Source organism: Sitophilus oryzae, unplaced genomic scaffold (assembly GCF_002938485.1).
Source record: "Sitophilus oryzae breed Bouriz unplaced genomic scaffold, Soryzae_2.0 scaffold_1620_pilon_pilon, whole genome shotgun sequence".
NCBI classification, from domain to species: Eukaryota; Metazoa; Arthropoda; class Insecta; order Coleoptera; family Curculionidae; genus Sitophilus; species Sitophilus oryzae.
This window is the reverse complement of record NW_022146304.1, coordinates 2,648,656-2,661,993: the sequence shown is the minus strand read 5'-3', so window position 1 is coordinate 2,661,993 and position 13,338 is coordinate 2,648,656. Positions and strand designations below refer to the sequence as shown.

Below are 13,338 nucleotides of genomic sequence, written 5' to 3'. Positions count from 1 at the left end.
TCCATTCCATATCCGTTCCGTATTTTTTATTGTATTGACGCTATACGTAAGCTTTCGTTCCGTATCAGTTCTATACTTTTTATTGTACAATTTATATCATTACGAAAGTTTTATTTTAAAAATTTGTATCTTTTGAAAAAGGCAATAGATTCAATTAAGAGGTGAAAGATTAATTAAATATCAGCAAAATCTTAACAGAGCTGGTACAAATGTAAGAACTTGACAACGCTGTGTCCGATACGCTTCAGTCCTTCCGCCAAAAAAAATATATGGAAGCAAAGGATATGGAACGGAAGGGAAACGGAACGGATAGTGTGCATTGTCCTATTCATTTCATCATCATCATCATTTAGCTTATACCACTGCTGAACAAAAGCCTCCCTTAACCCTAGCCATTTCCTTCTATTTTGTGCCACTTGAATCCAGTTTCCAGCCACCCTCTTAATGTCATCTGTCCATCGACTAGGAGGTCGTCCTCTGCTTCTATAGGCCTCGTGTCTCGATCTCCATTCCACAAGTCTCTTTGTCCACCGTCCATCTGTCATCCTAGCCACATGTCCTGCCGATATCACCGATATCATATCATAAGACAGATATCACCGCATATCTTACTCCTGTTCGATTTCGTATTGTATGATTGGGTATTTTATCTCTGAGTGTAACTCCCAACACCTATTCATTTACAAGGATATATATTATTTACACGATATATTTACAATGATATATGTTATGTTAACGGACGGGAAAGGGAAGGGAGCTGATATGGAAGGTATTGTGAGAATCAACCTTAATGGGCACTATCCGTTCCGTTTCCCTTCCGTTCCATATCCTTTCCTTCCATCCATACATTTTTTTGACGATAGGACTGAAGCGTATCAAGCGTTGTCAAGTTCTTGCATTTGTTCCAGCTCTGTGAACATTTTGCTAATATTTATTTATTCTTTCACCTCTTAATAAAATCTATTATCTTTTTCAAAAGAGGCAAATTATTAAAACATTCGAAATTATATAAATTAGTATAGCGTGAATACAATCAAAAATACGAAACGGATATGGAATGGATATGGAGTGGAAACGGAAGGTATAGTAAGAATCAATCTTTAAGGTTGATTCTCACTATACCTTCCACCTCGTCTCCCTTCTGTTTCCCTTCAGTTTACATAAAATATGATATCATGTAAATGACTAGAACAATGCACATATCCGTTCCGTTTCCTATCCGTTCCATATCCTTTCCTTCCATACATTTTTTTGGCGGACGAAGTTCTTACATTTGTTCCAGCTCTGTTAAAATGTTGCTGATATTTACTTATTCTTTCACCTCTTATTTAAATCTATTACCTGTTTAAAAAGATACAAATTTTTTAATAAAACTTTCGTAATGATATAAATTGTAGAATTAAATGTATGGAACTGATACGGAACGGAAGATTACGTATGGCGGCAATACAATAAAAAACACAGAACGGGTATGGAATGGATATGGAATGAAAACGGAAGGTATAGTGAGAATCAACCTTTAAATGAAATTTAGTATGTCGATAGATTGGACCAAGGCCAACTTGATCGTGTACGACACGTATCACTGTGACAGTTTTGACGTAAAAAATATCAAAAGTTGATGTCCTCCAATCGCGACCAAATTTTGTGGGTAGGCTATGTATAGTGATGGATATGCTCTGCAAAGTTGGATACGGCGTTTCGTTTACATCTTCGTCAGGGTGGGACTAAGAATTTGATACTGAAGAAAAATGTGGGTTGATTTCGGCATTCGAGACAGGCTACAGGATGACGCCCTCGACATTTCAAACCGATGCATGCCTCTAAATGGACGAAATCCGAGGGGTGTCTCACTTGGGTAAAAAACGTACATGTACTGCCAAAATATCAGCTAATTGGCAAGCGACTGCCAGTGACTGCGAAAAAGACTGCCTATGATTGCCATGTAATGATTATAGGCACCTGCCCTAAGACTGCCATTGACTGCCAGTGACTGCTAAGAGAATGTACAGGGTGTCCCACTAAGAATATCTCTCGGCTCTATCTCGGAAAGTATTAGCCGTAGAGCCTACTGAAAAAATATTTATGACTAAAGGGGCCATGATAAATTGCTGGAAATTATCGTCAAGTTTGTAAAACGGCCGCTAGAGGGCACAACTGCTATGGAAAATAAGAAAATAGAAGTTTTACAGCATTTTGCCTAGATAATGAGTAGTATAAATAATAGCTTCATAATCTTCAGTAAATTTTGGATTTTTTTTGTTAAAACCATTTTCCCCTATCTGCTAAAATGAAGTGGTGGGGGAAGGTTAGATCTATCTTTATTTAAATATTAATAACTCCAGACTGGATGATCAGAATTCAACAAGCGAGGGCTCGTTTAAAAGAGCGGTTCTGACTCTATATTATACCGTAAAAATAATAATAATAAGGTTTTGAACGTAGACACTAGGAGGCGCTTTCTTACAATTTAACAAACATAACACGTTTTTTCAAAAAAATTAAATACAATAGTATATGTAATTTTAGCTGATAGTAAAGAGTAGTAAAATCTTTAAACGTCAGTGAAAACCGCATCTTGATATCTTCTTTCAAACCGAAGATATTAGCAAAATTATAATAAATACCAAAAAATAAGCCCTTAATTACCTTATTTTTACAATACAGTATTAAGTAAAGTAGCCCTCTTGATTAGGCCCATTCTAACAAAAAAAATAAGACAAAACAGTTAGTTTATTTTAATATCAACGAAATACCACAATACCATAATACCAGATGTATTAATATCTAAAATTAAGATATTAATAACAGTGAACAAGAAACGATGATTCAGTGAAGTCATGGTAGGCTTTGGAAAAAAGTTGCTTTTGACGTAATAGTATAAACGTCAAATTGTTATTAGATCAACATTTTGATAGTCTTAGCAGCGTTTTTTATATTTTAATTGTTTTTTCAAAATACCTTTATTAATTGGAGTAGTTGAAGTTGTTAGTTTTTTTGGAAAAAGCAATCAAAAGATAAAAGACTATCAAAATGTTGATCTACTAACAATTTGACGTTTATATTATTACGTCAAAAGCAACTTTTTTCCAAAGCCTACCATGACTTCACTGAATCATCGTTTCTTGTTCACTGTTATTAATATCTTAATTAATAGATATTAATACATCTGGTATTATGGTTTATCTGGCATCTGGTACAAACTGTTTCTATCTTATTTTGTTGTTAAAATGGGCATAACCTAGCGGGCTATTGATACCGTGTTATAAAAATAAGATAGTTAAGGGCAAATTTTTTCGTATTTATTATATTTTTGCTAATATTTTCGGATTGAAAAAAGATATCAAGATGCGGTTTTCACCGACTTCTTAAACTTTTATTTCTCTTTACAATCAGCTGAAATTACATATACCGTTGTATTTAATTTTTTTGGGAAATCCCGCATTGTTTGTTAAATTGTAAGACAGCGCCCTCTAGCGTCTACTGTTAAATGCATATTATTATTGTTTATATGGTTTTATACAGGGTGTTTCAAAACAAATGCGAAAAACTTCAGGGGGTAATTCCTTGTTAAAAATAAAGGGTAGTTTGCTTTATAAACGTTGGGTCAAAAGTCAATCATTAGGGAGATATCGCAGTACATAGATGGCGGAAAAACAATGTTTTTATTTTTTATCTTGAAAACGAAAAGAGATAGACTAATGAAATTTTATGGAAGCATTACTGTTATGAAAACACACTTTCTGGTATGCAAAAAAGTTAATTTGGATAGTTCAATTTTTTTAGAAACTTTTTTATCTCTTGTGTTTTTTTGATAAAAGTCACCGATTTGAAATGAAAAAATAAAATGTAAAAAGCATTACATGTCAGGGCAGAAAACATTTTAGATAAAGAAAAAAGGCTTCGGAATAATTAATTGATCGTAAGATAATAACGTATTGCAGTAGAGTAATGTCAAATAAAATAATATTAGAAACATCCTAAAAAGTGACAACCTAACCTAACCTAACCTACTAGATTCTTTATCTAAAAATGTTTTTTGTCCTGACATGGTAATGCTTTACATTTTATTTTTAATTTCAAATCGGTGACTTTTATCAAAAAAACACAAGAGATAAAAAAGTTTCTAAATAAACTAGACTATTCAAACTAATTTTCTTGCATGTGTTTGATAATATTTTTCTTTAAATTTTGTTAACAAGAATAATAGGGGTAGTTTATTTCAACCCCTTTCACTCATTTTAAAAAAGTAAAAAAATTACCAGAAAGTGTGTTTTCATAACAGTAATGCTTCCATAAAATTTCATTAGTCTATCGCTTTTCGTTTTCAAGATAAAAATTAAAAACATTATTTTTCCGCCATCTTTGTACCGCGATATTTCCCTAATGGTTGACTTTTGACCCAACGTTTATAAAGCAAACTACCCTTTATTTTTAACAAGGAATCACCCCCTGAAGTTTTTCGCATTTGTTTTGAAACACCCTGTATAGAGTACGAAACGCTCTTTTAAACGAGCCCTCGCTTGTTAGATTCCGGTCATCCAGTCCGGAGTTATTAACATTTAAATAAAAACAGATAAAACCTTCCCCCACCACTTTAGCAGATAGAGAAAATTGGTTCTGACAAAAAAAGTCCGAAATTTTCTTAAGATTATGAAGCTATTATTCATAGTAGCCCTTATCTAGGCAGAATTTTGTAAAAATTGCATTTTCTTATTTGCCGTAGCAGTTGCGCCCTCTAGCACCACTCTACAAACTTGAAAATAATTTGCAGCAATTTCTCATGACCTCTTTAGTTATAAATATTTTTTCCTCAGGTTCTACGGGCAATATTTTCCGAGATACAGCCGAGAGCTATTCTTAGCGGGACACCCGGTACAGGTAATTCCAATAGCGAGACACCCCTCGACGAAATCATAAGGATTTTTCTTAACTATGGATCGGTTGGAACCAAACTCTGCGCGTGGATAGAGGTAGCCGAATGGAGTTCTCATGCGGACAGACGGCAGTAAGAAGTTTCACTTCAAATATGCCCTCATAGTGTACACACAATTTTTTTAAAGTGAAAATATCAAATAAAGTAAAAAATACCGTGGGTGTCATGTCAAAACCCAAAGTTGAAACAGTCAATCAATCCTAATTTATGCCATATACTGACATACAAAACCACGTTTTTTGTCTGAATAAAAAAGAGAGTTATCGGGGTGAGCTACTTTTGAAAAACATCCGATGTAGTGTCATACACCCAAAAAAATTAAATGCAAAATTTAATAAAAATTTATTATATATTTTTGATATAGTCTACATGAGGGTCTCAATTGAAGAGAATATTCTGATTTGAAATAGCAGACTATTAAAATCCATCTAACTTAACATTTTACATAAGAAAGCTAAGCTGAGATATAGAAAAAGAAAGACGAAAACGTAATAAAACTCCAATTTAAAGATCCACCTTCGACCCACTTCGCTATAAACACCGGAGAGGATCTATTTTTGATGGACTGCGAAGTGGCACATGTGGCCCGAGGATACTTTTTCAATTTATTTCTAATACCGGGTATTTGTAAAGAAAATAGATGGCAGCAACAGACGCTAACGCACACACGTGCACCGCACGCTCCGAGAGTTGTGGAGAGTCGTTTGTTCGGTCGCTGAAAAATATATTTCCCGATCCAATATTTACTCTCCTCTCTGGCGACGATTCCCGTTTTTACGATATTACGGAATAATATTTATAGCCAGGTACGTGTAGTCGATGGATTTTCCGAATTTGTTAGGTTTCTTTATTTATTTTCATGTCGAACTTCAAACATATTGTGCTCTTCTGTTATTAACTCTAATTAAAGTAAAATTGCAGTCAAAATGATTAATTCATAGCTTTACATAAATCATATTTTTATACTTAGTTATTTTATCCTTCCTTAGGAGGATCATTCCTTTATCCTTATAGTTATTTTATTCCTTTCTTGTTTTTTTCATTTATTGAGAGTGTCCAACTGAAATGGTATGGACATGTGAGAAGGATGGACAACACGCGACTGCCTCAGAAGGTACTAAACTGGCTTCCACAAAAGAGAAGGAAACGGGGCAGACCAAGAACAAACTCGATAGAGAGTGTCAATAAGGCGATGAGCTCAAGTGATCTGCGTGACGGAGACTGGAATGAACGAAATCAATGGCGACTAGGCATCGCACAACGTCGAAGGACGTTATAAAAGCGATTCTTATATAGGTATATATTTTATCCTTCAATGAAAGTTTTTCTTTCTTCTTGCACATAAAAATAAATAAAAAAGTTCCTACAAACATACACTGAAGAAATAGTTGTTATTTTTTTATACAAGACGATCGAAAAGATTAATTCACGAGCGATGAAATCGGGAGTGAAATAATTTTGGGAGACGATAATGCAATTTTATTGTCGTGTATAAAACAATATTTTATCCATAGCGAGTAACGTTTAGTTAGAGTAGAAAAAATATTGTGCTGGGCTGCCGTTGGTTTCTATGTACTTTGACAAATAAATAAAGCTGTCTCTTTAGTTGTCAGTTTTGAGTCAATATTTTTTAATTCTCTTTCGTGTCGATTGCTGATTGAATTGGAGCCAGAAATGGCTCAAAACGAAATAAGTAAATTACCAACAGATATTCAGCTTGAGGCGACAAACGCCATATCCAAACTACTTCTATTTAAATCCAGAATAACTTGAAATGAAAAGAAATACAAAAATTTTCAAAAATGGAAGCAATTAAGAAACGTACGAGAAGAAATAAAGTTTTTAACCTATCCTCGCTGTTAAAGTATCATTTAATCTACCCTTGTGGTTAAAAAGTACCTACTATTTTATCTACTATTTTTGATAGATATAAGGCAATTTTAACAGTTGCTATGGAAAAAAATAATCGTTTTTGCTAATACTTAATTTACATCAATGTGAAATTAACAACCAAACTATAAACACACAGAATTTTTGCTTCCACCGTTCACTGCCAAATGGCGTTCGTAAATCTAACTTTTCCGCCCGAATTGGAAGTTAATTTGTTTTCCAGTTAATGCGATTTGTGGCGAAAAACTCCAACTCCCATAATCAAATCGAAGGAAAACGATGCTTTTATTTTATTTGGTTTTATTCGAAACTGAATGCTTTTAATCTTTTTTTTATAGATGAATTTAGACGAAAACAATTCCTCTATTGATTTTCTTCTTTGACGGTTCGAAATAAAATAATAATGATCTGGTTTTGATGACGGAGATAACCCTTAAAACTATATTTTGTTGGTTAGGCAAATTTCTCTGAGTAAAAAACCACTGACAAACTGCTTTTCTTTTGAATTCTACGCATTTTACAAAAATATAACATTTTAATTTTTTAAGATTTCTGTTTCAGTGGCGAAAAATCCAGACATTTTTCAAAAATATATTGTTTTCTGCCTACTAAAAGCCCACAAAATTATTTTTAGCTTCTCCCAATTAATTTTATTCCAATAAGTTTCCAAGGGAAGAAATCCGATACCATTTTATAACGCTCAAACAATTTCAATAATTTTATCGGAATGCCTTTATCTAGAAATCATTAAAACTTTTTATTCCAACTTTTTAATTGCTCCGCTGACTAGATCCGACTATAGACTTTTCAAATATAATAGTTATGCGATGTAAAAAAGTTCTTATCTATGTTGTATCTGTACGAGTATTTCTTTTATCTCTTTTTTTATGTATTTCTTATTCTTCGGTTGGGTTATATCTGTAAAAAAAATTGGTGGTTACGAGAAGATTTTCTATATTGCTAGATATTACTGTGATTACTTCATTACGTTGCAGTCTGTTAGGAACAAGTGAACAAAGTGAAGATAAACAAAAATAGAGAGAACAAATAACAGGAATGTAAATATAGAGAGATATATCTACACTGATAAAAAAGATAGACTTGAACTAAAGTCGTCATCGTTCTTGAAAAAAAATGTAGTGGCAAGAGAATTTATTTTAGCGTAAAAGAAAATATTTTGCCTGAAGAAAAATTCTCTTAACTCAAGAAAACTGGTTCTCTTGAAAAATTCGATAATTTCTCTTGAATCTATTTTCATTCAACCAAGTGCAAGTTATTTTGTTTTAAGATAATAAGAAAAATACGCTAGGAAGTACTTCATTCAAGAAACATGGCCAGTTTTCCAATAGCTAAATACTCTTTTGATGAAAAATAATAACGACACGCAAAGACGATGACGAAGGACGGTATATATAATTAGTCGGCAGTCCAATCACTCGTACGTCGCATTTCATAGGTCGCACATCATAGTACGGAGGGGTTTTGTTGCTTGGAATCACTTAAGAATTTTGCATAATTTGCTTTTTAAACGCATATCGTATAGCAAATTAGTGATCGTTATTAACATGCATTTGTTATTTTTTATGGACAAATTTTAGGATATATGGATTTTTTTGAAGGAGTTTCTGAAAAAATGGGAATTAGAACATTTATCTGCTATATTTGAAGGTAAGACACATTTACCTAATGCACCTGTTTAGATAATGCATGCGTGACTATATACGATGTAAAAAACTTTACTATTTAAATAATTACTTTTAAATCAGTTGCATTACTTTAATATTAAATTAAACCCAACAAAATGCATACATACTGTTTGCTTCCTTAGTATAAAAAATTTGCCATAGTTTGACATATTGATATACAATATTATAACAATTATACAAAAACTCAAAATTTTAGTGAGGATGCAGTCAATAATCACCACACAGGCTAATAAAACTACTTTTTCAAATTTGTCAAGCTTTCGAGAACTTTATTCCCATCATCGGGACAGTTTGACTGAGTCAATTAGCAAAAAAAAACATCCTCTGCACAAAAAGGCCTTAAAACTAGCATCATATGACATTGGAATACATTTCCTTTATAAAATATTAAAATACATATCCAACGATAACACATCCTTCTTTAAACACAAAACAATTTTTTTTTTAATTTTACTAAACTAATATCTACATTGTTGTTTCGAGCTCGATCAAACAGTGACTGTCTAATTCTCGAAAGCTTGACATATTTGAAAAAGTAGTTTTATTAGCCTGTGTGGTGATTATTGACTGCATCCTCAAGTCTGAAGTCCTTAAATGATGGCTCATTTATTGTGTACAGAGTATCCCAATTTCTTATTTCTATGGTGTTTCTCTTTTATGAGTAGAGATACAAAGATGCAGTTTTCACATAACTGTACTACTTTTTTATGGAACTAAAGATGATTTGCACAAATGTGTCCTATCCCTCCTAGTTTAGGAAATACAGGGCGACTTTGAAAATTTTACATTTTCCGACTCCTCTAGTATCTCGGTTATCCTAGAACTTAATTAAAGGTGAAAACTGAGTTCCATAGAGTTTATCACGTAGAATCCAGTGGGGTAACTAGTTTTTCGTTGAGAGCTGTCATTTTTGAAATATGGCTCATATAATGCAATGTTTTACCTTATTTATGAAAATAAGTATAGATTATAGTATATTTTTAGAAAGCTGATAACAAGACAAATAAAAAATAATAGACTGGGTGTTCCATTTAAAAAACGAGTTTGGGTCATATTTCAAGAACGGTTGCTCCCAGCAAAAATTTATTTTACGCCACTGAGTTCTACGTGAAAAACTCTATGGGACTCAGTTTTCATCTTTTTGATTATTATAAGTTATACCGAGATACACAAAGGGGTCGAAAAATGCCACAGTTTCATATTCGCCCTGTATTTCAGAAACCAAAGAGGCTAGGGCAAATCTATGTGTAGCATCTTTAATTTCATAAAAAAGTAGCTTAGTGATGTGACAACTGCATCTTTGTGTCACTACTCATAAACGAGAGACACCATAAAACACAGAAAATGGGACACCCTGTACCATTTACCGTAATTTTGTACCGTAATGTAAATTTACGGTAAACTGATATTCCTATAAAGGGTAGCAACATTGCTAGATGTAAACAAACACGTAAGAGTTGTATCGTAGAACCTTAGTAATAATTTCTCTCATATTTACTTTATTTCTTTGGAATTTTTTTATTTCTTTGAAATAAAGTAAATATGAATGAATGGATATCACAATGCAAATCATTTCAGGGGTTATACGAACTGGTTGCCTGTTTTAAGTAACATACCTCCTCCTAACTTGAGTAGAAAACAGGCTTTACATAGAGAACACAAAAAAGTATTGGTAAACCGGGAACTACCAGTAATTAAACTACCAGATTTAAATATTAATAGACTCCGCTCAAGAAAGCCAATACTCTCATCAAAAACACTTGGGAATACTGACGAGAATGCAAAGTCCAACTTATATGATGCATGGACGAACGAATGGATAGAAAACGCTCCACCACAAAGTCGGGATTTCACCTGTATTTCAGCAGTTCCTCCTGGTTTTGAGCAGCCTCGCAAAATATGGGGGTAACTCTAAACAGGCTGAGAACCGAACATGGTAGGTGTATGGATTCTCTCTATAAATGGGTAAAAGCCGGTATGTAATTGTGAAGCTCTACGACAGATTGCTGGACATATTAGAGAAGAATGCGCTTTAACGCATATGAGGGAGATTTTGGTGATTTCCTGAAAGCAAGACCAAGTGCGATTGATTATATAAAAAGACTAGATGTTTGTTTGTGACAAGTTTGTTTTGTACTATATTTAAAAAATGTTCCTTTTCTACATTTTGAGTTTGACATGTCCAATTTTTGTTCGTATTCTTATTATTAGTATATTTACAGCTGTGATAATAACATGTGATTTTATGTGTACTAGAGCCATACGCCAAACATAAATATATTCTTTGAAATGGCTGAGAACCGAACATGGTAGGTGTATGGATTCTCTCTATAAATGGGTAAAAGCCGGTATGTAATTGTGAAGCTCTACGACAGATTGCTGGACATATTAGAGAAGAATGCGCTTTAACGGCATATGAGGGAGATTTTGGTGATTTCCTGAAGGCAAGACCAAGTGCGATTGATTATATAAAAAGACTATATGTTTGTTTGTGACAAGTTTGTTTTGTTATTACAGTTGAGGGTTGGAACCTTTGATGATACACAGCAAAATAAAAACACTAAATCACCACAATACACCAAAACACTTTTACTTTTACACTGGCCGCGCGTTTCGCTAACCATGTTAGCATCATCAGCAGATGATTATAAACTCAAAAGTTTGTTTTGTACTATATTTAAAAAATGTTCCTTTTTTACATTTTGAGTTTGACATGTCCAATTTTTGTTCGTATTCTTATTATTAGTATATTTACAGCTGTGATAATAACATGTGATTTTATGTGTACTACAGCCATACGCCAAATATAAATATATTCTTTGAAATATGCCTATCTAAGTCAATATATTAAATAATCCCCCTCTCACAATGGAGATGACCGCCACTGCTACACGCCCAAAATTATTCCGGAAGCGGCAAAAAACTAAAAGATAAAATAGAAATAAATTCTCCCTGTCGGAAATAAGAGGCACTTGGCCATTTCGGCCGACAAAATACGCGATAAATTATTATAATGGCCTGTATCGAAAAATGAAATGTAGTTTTTCGTTGTAGTCTCGCGAAAATTACTCAAATCTTATCCAAATGGGCCTCCCATTTTTTCTAGAGCTCAAAAAGTGAGGTTTAATGGCTGGTCTGATTTATTGGTATACTTAGCTGCATTGTTTTTTCGGCGAAAAAATAAATTAGAAAACTTTTTTACGGTGCTCGGCATAATTCTGAAGGTCCAGGTAGTATCGAGGGAAATGATCGACAAATATTTCTGAAAGGCTTGAGAAGGTAGAAAAACTTTTATAATTATTCTAGGTAATTGTTAAAGTATGTTATTAAAATCTGTGTGTATGAATTGTTTTTTTTTATTCGGGAATCTTCGGCAGCATATTCTGGAGATAAAAATAAGTAAAAAAGTTTGTATAAATTTATGTTCGAAAATGCTTCGTAACGAAGATGCAGGGTGTAGAAATTTCATTTTTATTTCGATTTTTATCAAATAATTTTTGAACTAACGTCGATGATTGAATGAAAATTGATGCTAGGTGTTTTTGGTTGAAAAATTTGATTTCGATGTCAATATGACTCCTACTTGTAGGGGGCGCCATTTACATGTTTTTTAATTGTTAGAAGAGTAACAACTTTTCGCCTTACGACTATGTCTTAAACTATTGAGTATATAAATAGACATTTCCAGCGTTTTTTTATGCATAAAAGGTCTAGTAGCAAAAATCGGTACGAATAATGATTCTCAAGATATTTGGAATCGAGTTTGGAATCGAAATAATCAACACATGTCACCATTGACAAAAATTAAACAGGTTGACTAGATAGTTAATTTGTTCATAGGTTCAAGAAAAACTGTTTTATAATACTTATTTTTTATAGAAAAATTATGATTCATTTAAAAAAATAAAAAGTTCCAAATTATGATTTCAGTCAAATTAGTTTAGTCAACATATTTATTTTTTGTCAATGATGACATTTATTTATAATTTCCATTCTAAAAACCATCCATTCTTGAAACCGGTTGCTCGTGGCGATTTTTACCAATAGATCTTTTTTACGTAAGAAAAAGCGAAAATTTATATTTTTTCACTCAATAGTTTAATACAGTTACGGACGAAAAGATATTAAGTATCAAAGCAGTTAAAAACATGTAGGTGGCACCACAAAAAATACCCAGAAACAAATTTTCATCCAAATATCGATGTTAGTTCAGAAATTATTTAGCAAAAATCGAAATAAAAATGAAACTTCTACACACTGTACCTCCGGAAAGAAGCATTTTAAAACATACATTTATACGATTTATTTTTGCTTATCTGGTAGTGTGTTTCAAACAACTTTTTTTTGTGGTAGGTTCTTTCTCATCATTTTTTTACGGGATACGGAAGCCTTGTCATGTTGCCTTGCAAGGCTTACGCAATGATATTTAATTGATATTTTGATGCATAAGAAACGTGTATCAAATTTCCTAAAGATATATACCAATAATAACATCAGACTTATTAGGAAAAAATATACAATATTCTATCACCCTGTATCTCAAAATTTAAGATATTTAGGACATACGTTCGTATGATTTTTTTTCTTAGAACAAACTGAAGAACCCTCCCTTAGATATTAGCACGACATTAAGGAAGACCCTGTATTTACAGGGTGTCCCTTAATGTCATCCTAATATCCATTTATTTAGAACTAAATTTAATAAAATAATTCACCATACTGAAATCACATAAAAGAAAATACCAATGTTTTTATCAGAATTTACTATTCGGAATATCAACAAAATCAGATAAATAAACTGTATAC

At 32.7% G+C, this 13,338-nt stretch overlaps 1 protein-coding gene across 3 annotated transcripts in view; it reads right to left on the bottom strand.

Annotated features, from left to right (window-relative positions):
- Positions 1–13,338, bottom strand: part of LOC115880255 (CUGBP Elav-like family member 1) — an 863,877-nt gene that overhangs the window by 500,598 nt on the left and 349,941 nt on the right. The window lies entirely within an intron of this gene.